The sequence below is a fragment of the Amborella trichopoda genome, chromosome 5 (genome assembly GCF_054954075.1).
Source record: "Amborella trichopoda isolate Santa Cruz 75 chromosome 5, AtrichopodaSantaCruz75HAP2 v2.0, whole genome shotgun sequence".
In the NCBI taxonomy this organism is placed as follows: domain Eukaryota; kingdom Viridiplantae; phylum Streptophyta; class Magnoliopsida; order Amborellales; family Amborellaceae; genus Amborella; species Amborella trichopoda.
Window position 1 is genome coordinate 22480362 of NC_142340.1, and position 21699 is coordinate 22502060.

At 36.4% G+C, this 21699-nt stretch overlaps 1 long non-coding RNA gene across 3 annotated transcripts; it reads left to right on the forward strand.

The window, feature by feature from the left end:
* The first annotated feature begins 3487 nt into the window (after positions 1–3487).
* Positions 3488–21357, forward strand: LOC148782022 (uncharacterized). Of its 3 annotated transcripts, none has more exons than XR_016055272.1 (4): positions 3488–3535; positions 5577–5682; positions 5775–5833; positions 20831–21357. It is a non-coding gene; the product is annotated as an uncharacterized LOC148782022 (long non-coding RNA). The 3 variants fall into 3 exon arrangements; XR_016055271.1 differs by having other exon boundaries at positions 3501–3535; positions 5574–5682; XR_016055270.1 differs by lacking the exon at positions 3488–3535 and having other exon boundaries at positions 5216–5682.
* The last annotated feature ends 342 nt before the right edge of the window (positions 21358–21699 follow it).

Sequence of the window (21699 nt, forward strand, 5' to 3'; positions counted from 1 at the left end):
GTTTTCTTATTATCTTGATGTCCAACACATATCGCTGCTCTCAATAGCCGCCCCTGTTTTAAGGCTATAGAATCGATACCCCTTACCATGGTCTGCGTAGCCAATGAAAATGGTTTTAAAAGTTTTGGGTTGAAGTTTGGTCATATTTTTGTGCGGGATGAGAACATGGGTTGAGCAACCTCAAACTTTTAAATGATCAACGGAGGGAGCACGACCTGTGAATATTTCATGAGGAGTAAGTGGGGCAGCTTTTATAGGAGTATGATTAAGGATATAACATGCTGTCAACACAGCTTCTCCCCAAAAGTCTTGGGAAAGACTTGCATGCCCCATCATACTCCTTACCATTTCAACCAAGGTCCTATTCCATCTCTCGGCTACACCATTTTGTTCGGGAGTATATGATATGGTGTACTGATGGATAATTTCGTTCTCAAGACAGAGTTATTTGAAAAGTTTAGATGAATATTCCCCCCCTCTATTGGTTTTAAGAACTTTGATTTTCAAGTTGGTTTGATTCTCTAACTCAACTTTATATTCTTTGAATTTTTCTAGGGCTTCAGATTTTATGTAAATAAGATATACATGGCCATATCACGAGTAGTCATCTATAAAAGTGATGTAATATCTCTTACCGCTTTTGGTAGCCACATTCATAGGGCCACATATGTTACTATGAATGATTTCTAAAACGCTAGTAGCTCTTTTTGCCCAAGTGGTATTTTTTCTTATTAATTATTCTTGCATACAAGACTCACACACTTTCGATAAATCTCCCTTATAATTTTAAATATGCCATCATTTTTCAATCTTTCCATTCTTTTGAAATTAATGTGTCCTAACCTCATATGTCATAGGGTAGCATATAATTCATTAGGGGAGGAGATATAAGCAACGTTCTCTTTTATTTCAATAGCAAATAACCTATCTACAAGACATCCAATCATGACAACATTATTCCCCTTCTTAACCACCAACTTCTCCCCAATGAAAGTGGTCATGAATCTAGCCATAGACATCTTGGGAACCGAAACCAAGAACTTCTTCATATCAGGAGCATGAAGTGCTTACTTTAAGATCAAGATGCTCCCACTCTTCAGCTTCGGCTCGAAATCTCTAACTCCAAGTACATCAGTTTTCTTGTTACCTCCCATATAGATATGTTGTTGTCCCGGCTCCATGGGAGTAAAAGAACAAAAGTCTTTCATGAGCTATAGCACCCGAGTCAAGAGACCAAGAAGCTCCTTAAGGGTCGACCAGCAACGTCTCAAAGACCACACAAGCCAGTTCCCTATTGGTCCATCCAAATTTGTTGGACCAACAATTCTTGACTGTGGCCCACCTTCTTGTAAATAAAACAAGTCTTAGTCTCTCTTTTTCATCTTTTATAACCAAACTCTCTCTTTTTGAAGTCTAATCTCTTTCCAAAATTATTTCCCCTTTTTTCTTTCTTAGGTTTAAAAGAGGGAGAGATTTTACCATTTGTATGGCTTCCCTTGGAGTTGTTGTCAGTGCATGCCTTGAGTTCCTCATTTCTTATTCTCATCTAATTGTCGTGATAAGCTCATCTAGCTTTGGTGCTTTCCTCCTGGCCGAGAGTGGGGACACAAAAGTTTCCTATGAGTTAGGAAGTGAATTCACGAGATGAATCATTTACATGGGTCCAGTCGGTTTCATGCAGGTATCTTCCATCTCTTTAACTAGTACACAAACAATGTGTACATGATTGTTTGAAGACATTTTTCAGCACCATGGGTCCTCGATGCGGAATAAAAGGGAGAAGCCGGTCAATGAAGCTTGACAAACGGTGGAAATTTCAACGATCCCAGAATAGCCCCGAAACTGGCCAGGATCTTCATAAGGACTCCTAAAAGTCTCCCGCGATGTTTCATCGCATTCCAACATGCCTAAGGTAGCGCAGACTGAGAAACAGTTTCGGCAAAATCAGCCTCTAGCACCCTGAATTAGACTCTATAACTAGAACTATATTTTTGTGGGACTGCCACCATTGGATCTGGCACGGTTAAAATTTCAGCTTGAACGGACAGTCTAGGAAGAAGTTTTAGGTAAAAGACTGAAACATGAGGAGCCGCACACTATTCTGTGCCGCCACCCTGCAACTAATCACCATTAAAGGGACAGTCACGAACAGTGACTTGCCAGTGCTATATCTCCCTCGTCCCGAGTCGGATCACACTCAAATTTTGTGAGCGTGTTCTTCTCGTCGAGGCGAGTGTTTCGATATGTGGCACGTTCTGTGACGACGCTCGAACACAAAGAAAAGCTAAAGAGATATTGCTGATTCGTGAAGAGAGTCGCAGGAAAATCACCAGCGACACACCTCGTTCGAGCAGCCAAATCACTACGCTCGCGCATCGAATCGATGGAAGACCAATTCCATCGTATGTGTAAGATCCAGGGCTATCACTGGGTCGAGTGCCTTGTATGATGAACGGTCAGATTTTGCACATGCAGTCGATGAAGTAACTGTAAATTCTGGCTTCAGAATTTCAGATTTCGGCCAAAACTCCAAAGTTGCAAAATCTTCGTCCGGGCACGAAATCGAGCTGCGTTTGTTGGCACGCGATCGTGACGACATGCTCAGTGTGATCTAGCGAAGAAACCACAGAGAAACATCAAGGAACGTGTACACTATCGATCCAAAGTTTCAATATTCTTCCAAATTTCAAGTTGCATGATCGTAGCTTAAAACCACGATCCATAGTTTGAAGTTGATATCAAATCGATTGTCATGTCGAGCCCTACAAGAAAACAATCATCTTTCGACAAATGGGTACCAGAGCAACCCCAAATCATCCATGGAAGATTACGTAAATAGATTGTTCTGAAATTTCCTAAATTATTAAGAAAGGGCAAATCTGTTATTTTACACTCATTTTTAGAATTTCTTTAATTCAATTAAATCTTAATTTTTAGCAATTAGGTTTAATTTTGATCCATCTATTCATGTTTGAGCAAAACTCTATATACATCACTTACTATCATTATATACAAGCCTTTCACTTGCTTAATAAAATTTTTATCTTGCATATTGTTGGGTTACATCATGGGAAAAAGAAGAAAGAGAGAAATTTTTGAATCGATACCCTTGAGCTTAATGTTTTTTGCTCTCGTCCCTCTCTTCTTCTTTCTTTCTCTTCTTCTTTTTCTCTCTCCTCTTCCACATATGTTGGAAGTCTAATGTTATTGCTGTTTGTGTCACTCTTTCTTCTTTTTCTCTCCTCTTCCACAGACGGTGTGGAAGCCTATCACTCTTTCTTCCTTTTTTTTATTCTCTCCTTCCCTCTCTATAGTCCCTCATGACCACCCTTCCCCTCTATCTCCTGACGATCCCCCTATCTTCTTCTCCTTTCTGTAGGGTTGCCTGCATGACCACTTCCTCCATGCGGACCCACGGGTCCACGTCCTCTTTTTTCTTCTGATCATGTTCATCCTTCTCCTATTTCTTTTATGTACCCTTTCACATTGCCCTTGCCGGTGGTGACTTCCTCCCTCTCAGGTCCTGTGGTCCCAGGTAACCACCTTTGCCCCGACTCTTTACCAATCGCCGTCTCGTGCACAGTTCTTACCGATCCTGGCCTCCTCCCCGCCTCTCATCTATCGCCGTCTTGTGCACCTTACCTATTACCAATTGCCGTCTAGTGCACCCGTCTTACCTATCACCTTCTCGGGCACCCATCTTACTACGCATCCCATGTTCCCCTAATATCGTTTACGATCCGTCCTCCCCATCGCCGTGCGCGACCGAGGTCTATCGCTGGGAGCCACCATCTCACGGCCTCGCCTTCGCTACCATCACCCTGCTCTCACCTCTATTTCTCTCTCTAGCAGCCCCAACCTTGCTGCTTCACCTCTCTGCAACCAGGCGGCAACCTCTTCTGCCATCCTGCTCTCTGATGACCCATCCTCTCCCCTTTCTTCACCTCTTCCTGCTCTCAACCCCTGTTCCCCTCTCTCTCTAAAACCAGCTGTTCCCTCCACTTCACCCGCCTGCAATCAGGCTACGAGCCACCTCTTTTTCAGCCCCTATGCTCCAGCTCTCTCAGCCCATGTCTTCTCAATCACATCTCCTTCCCTGCTGCAGCCACTACTCTGTTGCTCATTCTCTCTCTAACTCCCTATAACCAGACGCAACCAACCGGTTGCCACCATCTCTCCACTCCAATCAGCCACCACTCTCGAACTCCTTGTTACTCCCTCTCTACCCTGTGACCAACTCTGCTATACTTAGCTGAGCCAACCCAAATCTCAGCCCCGCCATCTCCCTGACCATCCATCACTCACCACGCCTTGCTCCTCCGCCCTGCAGCAGCCAATTGCCGCCACTCTGCTGTCCACGCTCAGCCACCCAGCCTGCCTATTCCGCCTCCCACTTCTCCGCCTTGCTGCTCCACCACCCGAAACTTCTTCCACGTTGCTGCTCCACCATCAGCAATTCTCTTACCTCCAACTCCACACCGTCTTCGTCACTCTGTTTCACCTACTTCCGCAATCTCGTAGCTGCCCCTTTCCTGTCCAAAGCTTCCGTCCTCCTCTCGCCCCGACCTTCCGCAGCTCATCTCTCACCCATGACCACCATCATCTCGCGCTGCCTTCTTTCTCTACCTTCCCGACTCTCTCGAGCCTCCCATTCTCTGCAACTTCTCTCTCTCTCTAAAAAACCCATAAGACAAAAAAAAAAACGCCAGCGAAATCCCCCGTATTCCTTTTCTTCTCGTTTTTAAACTTCGTAACTTTCGTTTTCGTTCAATTTATCCAAAACTTCGTCCACCTCACTTCATTTCGCTCCCCCCTCTTGCCTCCTCAGTTTTAAGTGACTTTTCCTTCTTCTTTCATTATTAGCTAAAAACTGTACCCTCTCATTCGTATAAAAATACAATAACCCATAGGCCACCTCTCTCTCTTCTATTCATGTAAAACCCACTACAATTCACTCTCTCCCTTATCTGACCTATTCGTTAGTTTTATTTTATTAAAATATTCTCTCTCTCTCTCTTAACTAAGTAATTCATAGTTTTATTTTATTAAAACCTCCCCTCTCTCTTTTAATCAACTCTTAGGTTTTGATTTATTAGAACTAACTTTCGCTCCATCTCTTAATTAATTTTTACTATCGCAATTTCTTATTATTATTTTATTTTCACAGCATCCCATCTTATTTCATTCCATCTATCCCTTTCTTTCATTTCGTGCCATTTTACTCCCTTCCTTTCATTTCATTTTATTCATTTCAATTTATTTTCCTTTATTCTATTTTATTTTATTTTACTTATTTTATCCTATCATACCTTACTCTATTTCACTCATTTATTTTATTTTAATCATCTCATCTTATTTTATTTTCTTCCATCCATTTTATTTTATTCTCCTTTACTTCATTTTATTTTAATCCATTTTATTTTTATTTCATCTTAACTTTATCTTCTAATCTTATTTTATTTTAATTCATCTCTCTCATTTTATTTCATCTCATTCCCCATCAGCACAAGGTGGGGACTTATGCCCTATTTGTCTGCATTTTGAATGCTTGTGTATATATTTGCATGAGAAAGTAGGTCAAGGGAGGTGATTACAAACCAGCTATAAGCTAGGGGGCTTTTCAACGTGATCTAAGAGGGCGCCCCTGCAAGCCAACTCAAGCGTGTCACGGACCTACGTGAGGTCAGTCCCACCTCAGGACCCTAATTCCTCTCTCATTGATTGGTACTCTTGCCTTCATTTTATTCACGAGGTTATTGAGAAAGCGATCTCAGGTCGCAGGTCCATCTCGAACCCGAAACCACGCCACCAGGTCAACCCGGGCAAGATCAAGGTACCTAACCAATGATCTGTGAACTTAGTACCCTATGCTATCTTTAATTCATTATACTTTTTCATAGTCACAGCTTGCTTTATGAGAGAGGGATCATTATACTCTCTCTCAAGTCTATTAAAGATTCCACTTGTAGTATAAATTGACTCATACCTAGAAGCATACGAGTCAATCATGAGGCATAAAAAAATGTTCTTATATCTCAAGTTCCTCCTCTTCCAAGTGGCATACTCATCTTTGATTGCTTGAGATGAGTCGTCACTTGGACGATGAGGACGATGCTCGTAGAGTATCTCATGCAAGTTTTTTTCATAAAGAATACATCAAATCTTTCTTCTCCAAGGGGCATAATTGGTCCCATCTTTCGTTTTTCAGGATCTCATAGATGAAGGTAAAAGCAATCATATCTTTTATTCTCAAGCAAAAAATTAGAAAACACTCCTAACAACGATCAAGTAACTATGCTCTGATACCAATGAAAGAAAAACCAATGTGATCTTTTACCGAAAATTTATATATATATATATATATATATATATATATATATATTCACCTCTTTTGTTTTGGCAAAATATCACTTACAAGTGGTCTTATTACAATAACATATACTTCAAAATAAAATCCGCAAAACAATAAAACCAAGATCTTAAAACTTGATGCCATTGAAATTACTATTTCTTATGCTTGAGAATATGAAGATGAAATTACAAGAAATAAAAGTAGAAAGTGCTCGAGATTACCTCAATCGGGCTTATTACAACCCACACTGCGTCACTACCATCTGATGGCGTGGGATCAACGATCTAGCTTCAATTTCAATCGAAAAAACAAGTTTAGGCCAAACCCTATAATGGAACTATGAAGCCTTGTTGATCACAAAACCTTAAGCCTAGGTTTAAACCCTCAAAATCTAGTCTAGGATATCTCTTAATTCTACCCAACCCTTAAGCAAGATGAGGGAGAGAGAAAACCTTCTATGTGGGGCATGCCCCTTAGGTCACCCTAAAGAGAGAGAGAACCTAGGAGGTGGGGTGTGCCCCTTAGATTAGGCTAGAGAGAGAGGGGGAACTCTAGAGTTAGGGCGTGCCCCTATGATTTCTAGAAGAGAGAAATTCTAGAGCGAGAGAGAAGAGAGGTTTTTGGTGTAGAGAATTAAAAGGGGAGATGACCTCTATTTACAGAGCAAAATAAGGTCTATGGTTTTTTAGGATTTTCTATAGCTTGCTTCTTAAGTGAGATTGAACACGAACTATTGATCAAGGGTGACTTATGGGGGTGAGAGATCTGAGCCATCAATTCCATAGATAAGCCATCAACGTTATGGAAGATGCATGAATCTTTATCCCCTTTTCCTAAACCATTTTCCCATTAATTGAAATTATCTAATCAAAATATTGTGCATTCTATAAAATAACACAAGCCTTCTCATACTTTCACAAAATCTTTCAAAATTATATCAAGTCAAATATTTAGTCAATATATTCCAACCACAAGCCAATCTTTGACTACAAATCAAATTTGACCATTTCCAAAATTGTAAAAGAAGCATCTAAAGAGTGGGGTGTGCCACCCATGAGAGGGCCTCATGGACCCCACCTTCTAGATCATAGTGGGTTCATGTACACAATGGGCCCTTATTAAATTTTTATATATTTAAAATTAATAAAAATAATTTTTTGAAATATTATTTGAATATTTAAATCATTATAAAATTAATATATTTAATTTTATAAATTTAAATATTATAAATAAAATATCTAGGGGTTTATAAAAATTCAAATAATAATTTTAAAATAATTTCTATCATAAAATAAATATAATTAAATTAATTTGATGAGAAAATGATTTATATCGTTTGAGGATTAAATCAATAATCAATGGGCACTTCATCTTTAACTGTGGACTACTGATCACACTTGTTTTATTAGGCCGACCTAGTATTTTCTATGACCCACAGTCTAAGCAGGAGCTCATTAGTGGGTCAACCAAGTCTGGCCGATGAGCCAAGGGGTCGCAATCACAGTATGTGGATTTCAAGCTCTCTCCAAGAGACGAGTCAATGTTACCTAGATTTGATGCGACCACAGATCTTATGGTGCATAGGGGTATCTCTCGCACATGTATTTGCTTCATCCTGAAGGTGGCTTGCTTTCTCGAAACGGTTTATCAATTTGCATGTCGTGTGATGGTATATGGATGAGGATTTAGCTCTCGTCTCTATAGACTACCATCACACATAGTCCTTCAACTCACTCATCTGAGCATACTCCGATATCATCAAGGCATGACCGAATAGAACCCTTATCGGTTTATCCTCTATGCCTAAATAACATGGGTTTTTTCCACCCGACTGGCCTAAACGGTCAAGTACAGTCTGGTATCTACAAACAGTGTTTTCATAGTATGGTCTACGTGGGACCACACTCCCATTGAGTTCACGTTCCACTATATCAAATGTTTTATTATAATCACTTATAAAGCTTTTAGTGGCCACATAAACCCAACAAGTATAAATTGAATTTTGATGGCATCTCTTTGAGGAATCTGGGACCAGCTGGAGTGGGGGGGGTTTTGGGGAATTCAAGTGGAGAGATCATCCTTTGTTATGCCGGCCCTTGTGGTGAAAAAGCAACAAATGAAGCGGAAATGTTGTCAGTTTGACAAGGGATAAAAATAGTGAAAGATAGAGGTCTTCAGCAACCATGTGTCATTGAAGGAGATTCTTTGAATGTTATTAATTAGTGCAACAACATTTCAAGACCTTTATAGAGATTGCGATCACTTTGGCTGGGTGTGATTGAGATTGGGAATGGCCTATTCGTATCATTTAGACATGTCTATAGAGAGGCCAATGCGGTTGCAGGTTATTGTAAGAAGAAAGATACAACGTTTCAATCTCTCCTTATTTATGATATTCTTTTTGGTTGAAAGTATTGTAACTCGTCCTGAGCAATAAAATTACATAATATTTTCAAAAAGAAAAAAGAAAAAAAAGACCTAGGCCTTATAGAAACTACATATGTTGTATTTTAAATTACTTGATTCCATTTAAAAGGGCCAAATGAATAGTTAAAAGAAAAAAAGTTCAACTTTAGATCACATAGATTTGAATGCGGAAAACTTGGAGTATATACCCGAAGGCAACACTTCGTAAGTAACTATTATGATCTGATTTTTTTTTTCCAACCAATTTCCAAACCTAAGCAAAATTTGGTTGCCCAAACCTATGAGGTGCTTTTGTATAGGATATATATAACATAAATAGTTAAAATAAAAGAGTTCAATTTTAGATTGCTTAGATTTGAATGTCGAAAATTTGGAGTTTATTCCCAGGGGAGACGCTTAGTATGCAAATATTTTCTTCTGAAATATTTTTTTTTCCAAAACCAATTACTAAACCCAAGAATAATTGAGTGGATGCTACCAGTGCCCAAACCTTTGTGGTGTATATATACAGATTATTCTTTAGAAATAGAAAAAAGTTAGAAAAAGTTTATATAAGGTCGAGTACCTAAACAAGGCGTACCCCAAAAATGCATTAGAAGAAGTTGTATGGATATCGAAAAACCCTTAAATCGATCGTATTAACCTCGAGATGTATAGATATGCTTGTAAAACATTATTTGGGCCATCAATTTTATTTTCAAGTGTTTATAGGGTTTGCTTTATCTACACTATTTGAAACTTTTAATTTTATAATTAGAAATAAAAATAAATTTTTAGACCATTACAAAGATTTTTACATCTTTCAACACTATTTAAAAATATCCCATATTTTAATTGTTTAGGGCCTAAGCTTTATACAAACCACACCCAAAACTTATTAATAAAGGGAAAACTTACCTTATATCTCCATAGTTATATCTTTTGGGAAAGGTTTCTATACTTCCCCTATAGCATAGAAGATCTATGCTTCTTCTACCATCCAGCCATCCAATTTTGATCAAGAGAGCCACTAACCGTTTGATCCTAGATCCGACATTTGAAAGTATTTTATTTTTAGTTTTCTTATACAAATTGTATGAATATGAAATTTGGTATGTCCCATCTTCTCATTGGGGCGCACCTATAAAGAATATTAAAAATAATTTTTCGATAAATTATAATAACCAAAATACCCCTTGAAACTTTTAGGGGTATTTTGGTCATTTTATTTTATTGAAAATATTTTTTTTTATTTTTCGCTAGTGCAAGTTTAATAGAGGATTGGACATCCAAAATTTAGTATCAAAATAGTTTATAGAAAAAAATTTAAAATAAAATAGTGTAAAGACGTGACGTTGTGATTGGGTAAATCTTAGCCCTCCATTCAGAATGGAGAGTTGGATAAAGGGAAGTATATAAATTTAATGTTCTAGAAGAAGCATACAAAGCTTGCCGATATCTTTTATCTCCATTCCCAATCTCGCAGACATCTGATTTAAATGGATGATTGGGCGCATATCCCAACAAATGGCACAAAAGAATACAATGAAACTAGCTATCGCTTCCAGCCGGTGACTTGTACCGAAATAAAAAACCCTACTAAAAGGGTGAGGTTTTTATAAAGTTGAGACCTTAAACAATCAAATTATGGTGCAGCTTTTAATAGTCTCAAAAGTTATCATTTTCATACTGAATTCTTTATGATGGCTTGAAAAGTAAATTTTCATCTCTAATTCTAGTTTTTAAAAAATAATATAGATGACAAATGGTTCAAGGTTATTAGAAGGGCAGAGTGATATCAGTAATCCAAATAACCAAACAAGCCTCCACCATTGATCTCACCCGCAGCTCTACAAGAGATAAAGAAGCCTATATCAAGAAAAATCTTGGATTAACATGAGTGGGAGAATATCATATCATAGACATCACAAATAATTATGAAAAAAAATATGAATATTGCAAAGAGCAAATTGTCCATTAAGAGGGGGATACCACACAATAGAATGACACAAACACTAGAATGACAGAGGATGCTTGACAAATGGTTCAAGGCTATTAGAAGATCAGAGTGATGTACCATTTTGGTAAAAAAGAAAATTAGCCAATACTCTGAGGCGAGTTATTCAGCCAAGTCCAAATAACTTGGCTAAGTTATTAAAAAAGAGAGAATAACAAAAGGAAATTAGACATATATATAATAAGATTCTTATTCTAATTGTAAGTACTTAAGTAGTGTATTGGGAAAAGGGTATGGGGTTTTTTTCAGGAGGTTTAGGTATCAATTCCTGCCCATGATATTTTAAACCCCGTGTTTAAATATGCTTATTTTGAATAAAATAGGAAATGGCTTATTTTTTATTTTTAATAAAATAAAAAACATCTATTTTTAACAGAAAAAAAAAAAAAAAGATCGTGCCTAGGATTCAAGCGTTAGACATGAGAGTGTTGAGGCATATATAGTAGTCAAAAAGCCAATTCAACCGCATATGATTATAAAAGTGGATATATAAAAAATATATATAATCGGTATATGGTACTTGACCTCACCTATAGGCTGAGGCTGAGTAACTCGGCTTACCGCGGCCGAGTCCAAAAAATAGTGCTTGTGACAATGGTGAATGGTCTCATAGAATCCCATTAATTAATAACCAAATCCTCCCAAAAGATGGCCTCCCTCTCTAGTTTTCCTCACTAGCCTTGAGTCTGGACAAGTTGCTGAACTTAAAGGCTCCTATAAATTCTATTCTCCCACACATGCTAAATGTCCTTACTCCTCTATGAGCTTTTACTCTTGAATAAATTAAAATTAATACCCCACAAAAGTAAGACAAATTACTTGCAAAAGAAAAAACTCAACTGTTGTAGCCTGATAGCACACATGTATGCAAATGCACTCGTAATTCACTTATAACATGCCCAATTGGAATAATAGTACTCGCAGCTTATGAATCTCCTTGACAGTACGTTTCCCTTTATGTTGGTCTATTGCTTCAGTGCAAGCTTGGATGGCAGAATTTACAACATGTATGCATTGCTCCTGTCAAGAGCAAATCATAGAACCATCGTACACCAATAGTGAGAATGGTGGAGCCATAAAATCAGTGGAGCACAATGCTACAAAGCACTTGAACTTAGAGAATTACCTATTAGGAAGATCAATAGGTGCACATTCCAAACTATTTCGCAATGTATATTTAGAGTAACAACTGTATCTTTCCCATTTCAACTTTGGCTCAAAATATTGTATGATCACAGCAAAAACTAATAGAGAAACATGTGAGATAAAATAAGTTGAATGGTATGATATAAGCAACATCTAAGAGAGGTTATGTAACAATCCTAAACTTTTGAAAAAAAAAAAAAAAAAAAAAAAAAAAAAAAAAAAAAAAAAAAAAAAAAAAAGAGGAAAAGAAGAAAAGAAACTTTTAATACATGATGATTCGTTTGAACATGATGGTCCTTAGGGACCATCTCTACTTTTCAAAACTTTTACTTTGGTTTAAGTTTTGCTTTGCCTCCTTTTGCCTCCTGCTGCTTGCAGCTGGCAACGTCCTTTAGCGGACGTAGTTTTCGTACGATAAAAGTTTGCTTTTAACGCTATACCTCAGGTATGAGGTAGAGCGTAATAAAACAATATAATAATACGTTATAAGAATTTAAATAGGGGATGTGAGCACTCCCACCCTAAAACAAAATTTTGAGATCTCTCTCTCTGGTCGAAACACAGTGAACTTCTCTCTCGAATCGAATTTTTTTATCGGAAGCTTCCTCTCAAATAATTGTGGGTAAGTGACATCGTCTTTCTGAAAAATAGTCTATTTTTAATAAATAGTGATATTTTCGTCCAGGATCTTTATTTTATAAGTTTTGTGTATAAGTGACATCTTCTTTCTGAAAAATAGTCTAACTTTAATAAATAGTGATATTTCCGTCTAGGATCTTTATTTTATCAGTTTTGTGTGTAAGTGACCTCATTGTCTCGAAAAATAATCCATTCTTTTTAAAAATAAAATGAAATAATTATTTCTGCTTATTATCATGAATTTTAGGCGCGATAAATTTGATGCGCACGTGACCCCATTATCTTGAAAAATATTCTTTTTAATAAAAATTGTGATATTTTATCTATGTTAGAAATTTTGAATGCTGTAAATTAGAAAAATAAATTTATTTATTTTTCTTGTCTATTGTTATAAATAAATGTGATATCTCTGCTTTTAGTAAAATTGTGATATTTCTTTCTACTGTTTTGAATATTTAGACATTGTAAAATTCATGTGCAAATGACTGCTTTATTATTTAAAAATTGACATTTTTGCAATTGATTATAGTATTGTTGTGAAATGTTTATTTGTGAATTGATATTCCATAAATTGTGATAATTCCGTATTCTTGAATTTTTATAAGAGTTTTTTTTTCTATACATATTAAATTGGCAATTATGCTAGAATGCCTTTACAAACTGCTACCTTTCTAAATTTGAGCCCAAAATATTTGATTGGTTATTTTTGAAATATTATAGAGAGTGACTGTTATTAATGGTTTAAGTGAAATTCTTATTAATGGTTTCAGTGATATGTTGAGTACATGATATTGCTGCTTTCGAATGTTTAAAGAGATTTAGAAATAATTTAAGTATGCAAGTGGACTCATCCGGTTCGCCGGTGAGGTATAAGTGGACCTATTTGGGACGCCGGTAGGGTTTAAGTGGACTCATCCGATACGCCGGTGAGGTATAAGTGGACCTGCAGGGATTAAGTGGATCTATCTGAGACGCCGATAGGGATTAAGTGGACCCATCAGGACGCTGATGGGGTATATAGGTGACCTACTTGGGACGCCAGTAGGGTATTTTGTGAAATCCTTTGAATTTTGTCTGCCGTTAAAAGTGTTATAAGCATTTCAATTATTCGGATTATACTTAAATTATGCATTTATTGAAAGTGAAACTGTTGATGCATTTCTGTTAATAGATCTCATTTTGGAAAATATTGATATCTTTCAACCATGATTATTTTTAGGATTATGATGATCACTTACTGAGTAGCCAAACTCATCAAACTATGGTAAACATTTTTCAAGATAACTGCGGCTTCATTTTGTGTCCTCGTCAAGATCAACTTTGGAAGATATTGTAGTTGTGTCTAAGCTTTTTTTTTGTTACTTTGTAAGAATTCGTCAGTGTAAATTTGTCCTATCAAGAGATGTATATATGATTTGACTGTCACATCTCAGGAATATCAGTATTGTAAATTCTTGGGGTGTGACAGGTTATGAAAGCAAAACGATATCAATCGAATCATCATGGAAGTCATTTGGCTTAAGCAATGAGTGGTTTGTGAATCGAGACAGTGTCATATTCAAGGAAAACAACTTAATTTAGATAAATAATGGACAAGCAGCAAGGCATCCACAGATCTAAGATAGTATTAATTTGAAAGAAAGAAATTTATTCAACCTTTATTTCAAAGAAGAGTTTTATGTAAAATGGGGAGTAAGTATTGATGATGACAATGTCGCATCCAGTACACCACAGATCTAAGATAGTATTAATTTGAAAGAAAGAAATTTATTCAACCTTTATTTCAAAGAAGAGTTTTATGTAAAATGGGGAGTTAGTATTGATGATGACAATGTCGCATCCAGTACATAGAGGGAGAGATATTAGGAGAACCACACTAATATGATTATCATTGACATTGAAATCCATTGGCCAAAATGCGGAACAACTTTTCAAAGCTGCAAATTCAGCTGGTACAGGTCATAGAACCATTGGCAATACAAAAAGCCTGAAAATACACAATAATGGACATACTTAAATGATGGTGACTTTCTTGAAGCTGACTATAAATCAGAAGGTGTTTCATACACAAGGCTTTACACATCTAAGGCTAAGGTGTAAAAAAAGTGAAACTATCTAAACGTTGCACCAAAGGATCACAATTCAGTTCAAGGAGAACATATTGCTCATCATTTCCACAATAAAATGATACAACCTTCCAGTTAAATAAGATTACCATTAAGAAATAAATCTCAAGTTCACTTTGTGAAAATGTATGCAGCCAAAACCCATCAAACTTCTCATGTTCTCAACTTCATAACCCATACATAGTACTTCAACATAAGGGAACACATTGAAGCACGATGTGCTTCACAAGCACAAAACACTCAATCAAGTACATTATCAACAAAGTTTAAACGTCAATCCTGAATATCTTATTTCAGAGGAATATATTTAAGTGCCTTTCAAACTTGTGAATATTCGTCTTAGATGAACAACTTCACCGAATATCAGTTGCCTCAAACAAAGAACTGTAATATTCTTTTGAAAATAACTGAAAATCTAAGTTGATCTAAGAATGAAGCCTACATTAAAACTCTATCGTGCAAGGAATCATGACTGGTCACAATAACCAAACTATCAACTGTTTTGAGGACATCACATGTCACCAACTGCTGGCTTCACCAGACCACCAGATTATTGTTGCCTGCAGCTTCAGCTTTCCTCTTAACTTCCTGTGAAGAAACAAAAGATAAGCAAGAGCAGAAGAGCAGACAAACTTAAAGAAAATAACTCCTAAGAATCCACGACTTTAAGATAGCGAAATTAAAACACTGAAAATTTGAAGTTCCATGATCTGCACACGGATCTTAATATGAAGGAACAGATCATAATGGAAACATTTCATTTGGACATCTGCCGGTATCTTCAGTGAATGTGGGGTCATATGCCTCCAAAAGTCCTGATATTTTCTATATCAAAGCATCATTGACCTCTTCTAGCATTGCCGGAACCACTTATGTAACTTAGAGGAAATATAACTTAAATGTGAGTATTGGGAAACTTGATCTGCATAGAAAAATGACACTCATTCGTACCATTACCTCCTTCTCATGAGGTCCAATTTCTTTGATATCAAGGGTGAGGGAGAATTTAGAATCATGGTCCGTTGCAATTACTTTGAATGCCTAAGAATCTAGATATACTCAAAAGTTACTCTTAAAAATTGCCAAAAGTTAGAATTCAACTTACCTCTAAAGCATGTCCATAATTTCAGTATAAGGGCCAACCCACATGGATGTACAGGTCCAGTCAAGAAAAATTTAAACATGACACTTTCTAATGTCGTCACTATAGCTTTCTTGGTCTCAAGAAAAATAAGCTTTGTTACCTTGAATGCATTTTCCCATATGGAAGACTAGAACACTACAAAACCCAAAAAATACAAATGCCATGACCCTTTCCTGTTTCCAATATTGTCATTACAGTTTTGTCGAGCCTAACAAAGAAAAAGCACTGCTTGCTTTGAATTCAGCTTACCAACTGAAGACTAGAAAGCTACATAACCCAAATAATCACAAATGCAACAACAGAATAGGAAACCTACTGCTCTAAAACAGTGGTAGATGGATTATTTAATAGAAACAGAGTTTGAACTGAAATTCATAAATGTCAATAGCAGCACAAAAACAACCCAAGGGTTCTATAGTTCATAAGCTTGAATTTGCACTAGGCATTGTCAATATATAAAATATATTGAGATGAAATATTCTTTATCTTCTTATTTGTTTTCATTTTATGTTTTCAAATATCCTTTTTTTCTTAATTGCTTATTTCTCATTATATTTTAATTTACTAAAACAAATTTCCAAATTGCCAAAGCATGCAACTGTTGACTCATGTAGCTTGTGGATAATGGTGCTCTTCTAGATTAGAGCCCATGTTTAAAAACTCGAGCTGGATTGCACGAAGGTCCCCAGCATGAATAGCCCGGTCCAACCCAAGCGTGTCTTTATTCAAACCGATGATTCTTAGCATAACACTATGTTACATGGCTTGACAAGGGGCCCGTAACTGTGTCGGAGAAGTGTTGACATGTGTACTAGTATGGATTCTTCTAGATTCGCAGCTGGATTGGGTGATTTCGGGTATTGGAGGTTATGGCAGAATGTTACACCTAAGACCCAATAGTGTCGTGGATGAAAATCATAGTGGTTCCAATTTTGGTGTTGAATCAAAAGCATCTATGATCTATCATATGTTTTGTGCAATTTGTTTTTCCTGTTTTTTTTCTTGTTTACTTCAGAATCATGGTGCATCATGTTTTATACTGATACTTTATATCTTCTTTTATATTATGAATGAAATAAATATGAATGTTTTGCTAGTTTTTGTAAGTATATATCATCATTGTTAAATTTATACATGTATGTATGTATGTTTGTATGTATGTATTTATCAATGTTTGTATATGTGTGGGTATGAAAACATAGCCGTGTCGTCAAATCCTACATTTTGGACACAAAGCATCTGACACCCCGTAACCTTGTTCTACATCGACATGCATACCCCTATCCATGCAAGATAGGCATAAATAGTAAAGTTTAGGATAAAACTCAGGTCACGTACCAATCTTTCGCCTCTGGACTTGCTAAGATCCCATTCCAAGCCAGCTGACTGCGGCAAATCCAAAATTGGTTTGCAACTTTTTAAACATCACGGATTCGTTTGAAGTGGAGTCGGCCACGCCCCATGGCCAAGGCAAGTTGGGATGGCCAACTTGTCAGGCACAAGAAAAGTGTAAACAATATGTAGAATTATTAAAAATCATAAATCATGTGAAAAATAGAACTATATTATTTAGAACTACATTCTTAGATATTTTTATTGTTTTTGAGATGATTTGGGAACTTCTTTATTTTTCCTTTGATTTTTATGAAATATTCAAGTGTAAATCAAAATTTTCAATAATCCATCTTTTGGATATGTTTTTTTCATCTTCTATGGTCATTTTTAATGGGTTTCGTAACCTCCTTTACTTTTCGCTGATTTTTAAATATTTTCTACAAACTTTTTAATTCTGTTTTTTGATTTTTGGCATACATACCCAACAGGGTCCTCTCAGACTTGCTGAGTTACTTGGCTCGGGCTAGGGCCGAATGCCTGGCCTAATGCAAAGTAAAAAACACTGATTTGGATCATATGATTATTTATGGACAAGGTTTATGAAAGAATAAAAATAAAAATAGGGGTTCATGAAGTGAAGATTTAAGGGAACATGTGTTTGTGTAAGAGGCCGGGTTTAAGGGGAAATCAGACCGGGATCCATACCATCCCATAACCGATTCGGTCCTGACCGATTCCAATCTGAATAGGTAAAATGAAAAAAAGATTGCAGGATTTTAAAACACTGGTCCAACCACTCTATAGATAATCCTTCCTTATGGAGATTTGAAGGAATTTTGATTTCCCAATCCTCGGGGATTCTTCTGCATTTGCAATGGCTGATATTCCTTTCTTCTTGTTGGACAGTTATATGGGCCTTATCCATTTAGATTTGAAATGGCTGCTTGCAAGAAAAATCTTCTAATGACATAGACTGGTGCCTTCTACCGAAGTAGAAGGATGGCAGGGGTTCAAGTTATCTAAATAATTTTAGAATGTGAAAGAGAAATTAAGGGGAGTTTGATTTCATGAAACCTCGTCTTCCCCAAATTGTAGCACTTTCTACATTTGGAAACATGAATCAGTACACTTTAGGAAGCTGCGATTGCAAAAATAGCATAACGGATGGCTATAAGAGGTTTCTATGGGGGCATGGACGACCAGCGTCTTCCAAAAATCAAACACACCGATAGAAACATAATATGATAGGAAACCTGTGTCTTAGAATTGTAGCAATTACATATCAAATGAAGTATATTTATACATAGGGGCTTCAAGGTCTGGGTCATACTCTCAGGAAAGAGAAGTCTCTCTCTTTTCATCGTATAGATCTTAGATCTATTAAATGTGGTTGCCCTGTTTGGAGACCTTGTAGCAGTAGATAGAGCTTATCGACTCAGAGACGTCAAAAAAAAACCAAAGCAGTTAAATACTTAAATTCCCATTCATTCCACTACAGTTTGAAACCTCCCTTCCAATTGTTTGTAAAAACATTGTTCTACCCCATAACTCAAGCTTAGATACCCATGATTCACACCACAATCCAATGACCAAACTAGCATCCACCATTACTCTAGCAGTCAATTCTACAAGACCAAGAAGCCCATTGCAAGCACTTCATCAATTCTTGGATTAACCGTGAGTGGAAGGGAATTATATCACGAATGTCATCGAAATTGTAAAAATAAATGTAAATAACACTAAGAACAAAGTGTCGATCAAGAGTAGGAAACCCCCTACAAGAATAGAATGGCATAAAGGATGCCTGCTAAATGGATCAAAGCAATAAGAAGACGATCAGAATTAGGCACCATTTTGTTACCAAAGAAGAAAATAGCCAACACAAAGAAGAGCTCTCTCTCATGAAAAGATGGGAGTGACGAAATTTTAAAATCCTAGGATTGATCTCTCCCTCTTTCATATGAAAGATGGGAGTGAGAAATTTTAAGATCCTAGGTCAGTGAATAAGTATGCCCAATTTGCTGATCTGCTTTATATGGCAAGCTTAACTGAATGGCCTGTGGCATGTTAAGTCTGACTTTGAAAGTGACCTCGATTTTGATCAATTCCATATTATTGGGTGCACAGGTGGTTTGCTTCTCATTTGCCGTATTACTGTGAGTGTAATTTTCTCAATGGTTCTTGTCTTTTGAATTGTGTTGTCTTTCTTGTTACTATTGTATTGTATAGGCTCGATCCTTATCTTGTTTTAATGGGCTATGTCTTTATCTTAATTCCATTGATTTTTTTGGTTAATGTCACTTGCCAAAGTACAGAGGATGCTTTTCCCTGTGATGACAGGGCAGCTTTGCCGAGTGTTGGAGGATGGGTTTGATCTAGAAGTCATTGTTCCGGTAACTTTGACATCTTTTTTGCACTTTGAGTCTCTGTGTCTGGAATCGGCCGAGTCGACTTGGACATTGCCGAGTTATTTGGTTCCTCCCTTGGTGAGGCTGTGTACCCCCTAGTTTTGTCTATAACTTCAGGCATTTAAAAATATTTTTGAAAAGGAATTATAAAAAATAAAAGATATGTCACGCAAATTTTTCTAACATGATTGGAAGTATTAGGCAAAGATTGGTAGGTGTTTTTATACCATTGCCACTATTTTATATTTTTTTGAATTTTGAACTATAAATCAGTTTTTTTTTTTTTTTTTTTAATTTTATGTTTCTTTACTTTTTTAAGCTTGTTTTAACTTTTTGAAGTTGTTTTGGTTTTGAATTTACTTTTAATACATGTTTTTTATTTTTAAAAAATTGTCCTAATATTTTTGGAAATTTGTTTGGGGCTTTTTGATCCTGTACTAGACTCGGGCCAGCCAATTGTCTTTTTGATTTTATTCAATATCTTTGCTAGGAGTTCTGCCGGCACATTGTTTCCAGTCCATAAAATTTTGGCCGTGAGAAATAACAATGTAGGGTGCAGCACCTGCATAACGAAACAATTCTTTATATGAATGCATATCATAGAGTTTTGCAGCATAATGATATCGCTTTTCGTGAAATTATTAAATTTCATATCGACAGAGCATTTGGGGTCTCAGTGGAATCAATGCAATGCCCATATGATTCAAAAGGGAAGAATTTGCCCACCATTCTCCTACTCCTTTAGGAAGATTGTTTGCAGAGGCATAGTGATAAAGGTATGACCTATGCCTCTTGTTTAGTATAACTTAACTAATATATTTGATATAGCCTTCTAATTTGTTGGCCTTACGGTTTTCGACATGGTTCGGTTCTTACGTACTTTCGTGATGTCTGAGTGAGAAACCTAACCATTTCAGAACTATTGTTCCTCCCCCTCCCTCTCTCTTTCTCACTCTCGGCACGTTGGGTTTTAAACCTTGGTCAGGAGTGCTGTTGTCCTCGTACTCCCCTATCTATCCCTATTTGATCATTTGAATGTCTCAGATAGCAGGACCTTTGAGAGCACCAATATTTCCTATTCAAGCATGAACTTTGACCCATTGACAGCGCTGATCAATGCTGTTCAAGGCATGACCTTGCTCAGGACCATGATTTTGAGGTCTTCTAGCCAGTTTTGAGAGACTGAAATGGGAGTTCACTCACCATTTTCCTGAGAGACTGAAATGGGAGTTCACTCACCATTTTCCTCTTTGACAGATAAAAAAGGTTGATGGTGCTGACAATGATGATATCATGTTGATGAGGATTGTGATGGGTTAGATAGAAAAGGTTGATGGTGGTGACAATGATGATGGTCATGTTGACGAGGATTGTGATGGGTTTGACTGTCAGCAAGAGACAATAAGCATCAGTAGTGAATTGAGGATTGAAGGTTTATCAAAGTTATAAAAACTTGTTCAAAACATCACCCATTCGTATTAGATTTATTTTGTGATGTTTTAAAAATGTATTGGAGGGTGTTTTAGAAGATTTTGAGTCTTTAGAATCATCTTTGAATTGAAAATTTAGAAATTGAGTAATCAAAGTAAGTAATTTTTTTATTGCTTGGTTTTTAGATTACTTGTTTTATTTTAAGATATCTTCTTCAAGATCTAGTCGAAGTGCTCTAAGTTGGACATATGGTTATAAATCGAATTCGAATGACAAAAATTACATGAGATGCAATTATTATGAAAAAGATACAAAAAACAACATAAACTGGTTTTAAAAACATCTTGCTAGTATTAAGGGGGATGTTGCATTTTGTAAAAAAATTTGGTATTAAGAGGGATATTGCCCTTTGCAAAAATGTTCCTGAAGCTATCAGAGAAGAGATTATGCAATATATAAATTCTGTAAACAAAAACAATAACAAAATCCTTGTCATTTGAATAGGTCTATTTCTGATTCTATTAGAAGTGATCCGGATCGGAAGTATGGTAATAACCCGAAACCAAATGATAAGAATTGTATAAGGCGTAATTTTTGTAAAAAAAGATATCAAGAGAGGTATTAACCAATTCAAGAAATACCTTGTTGGTATTAAAGGGAATGTTGCTTATTGTAAAAAATTTTCTGAAGTTATT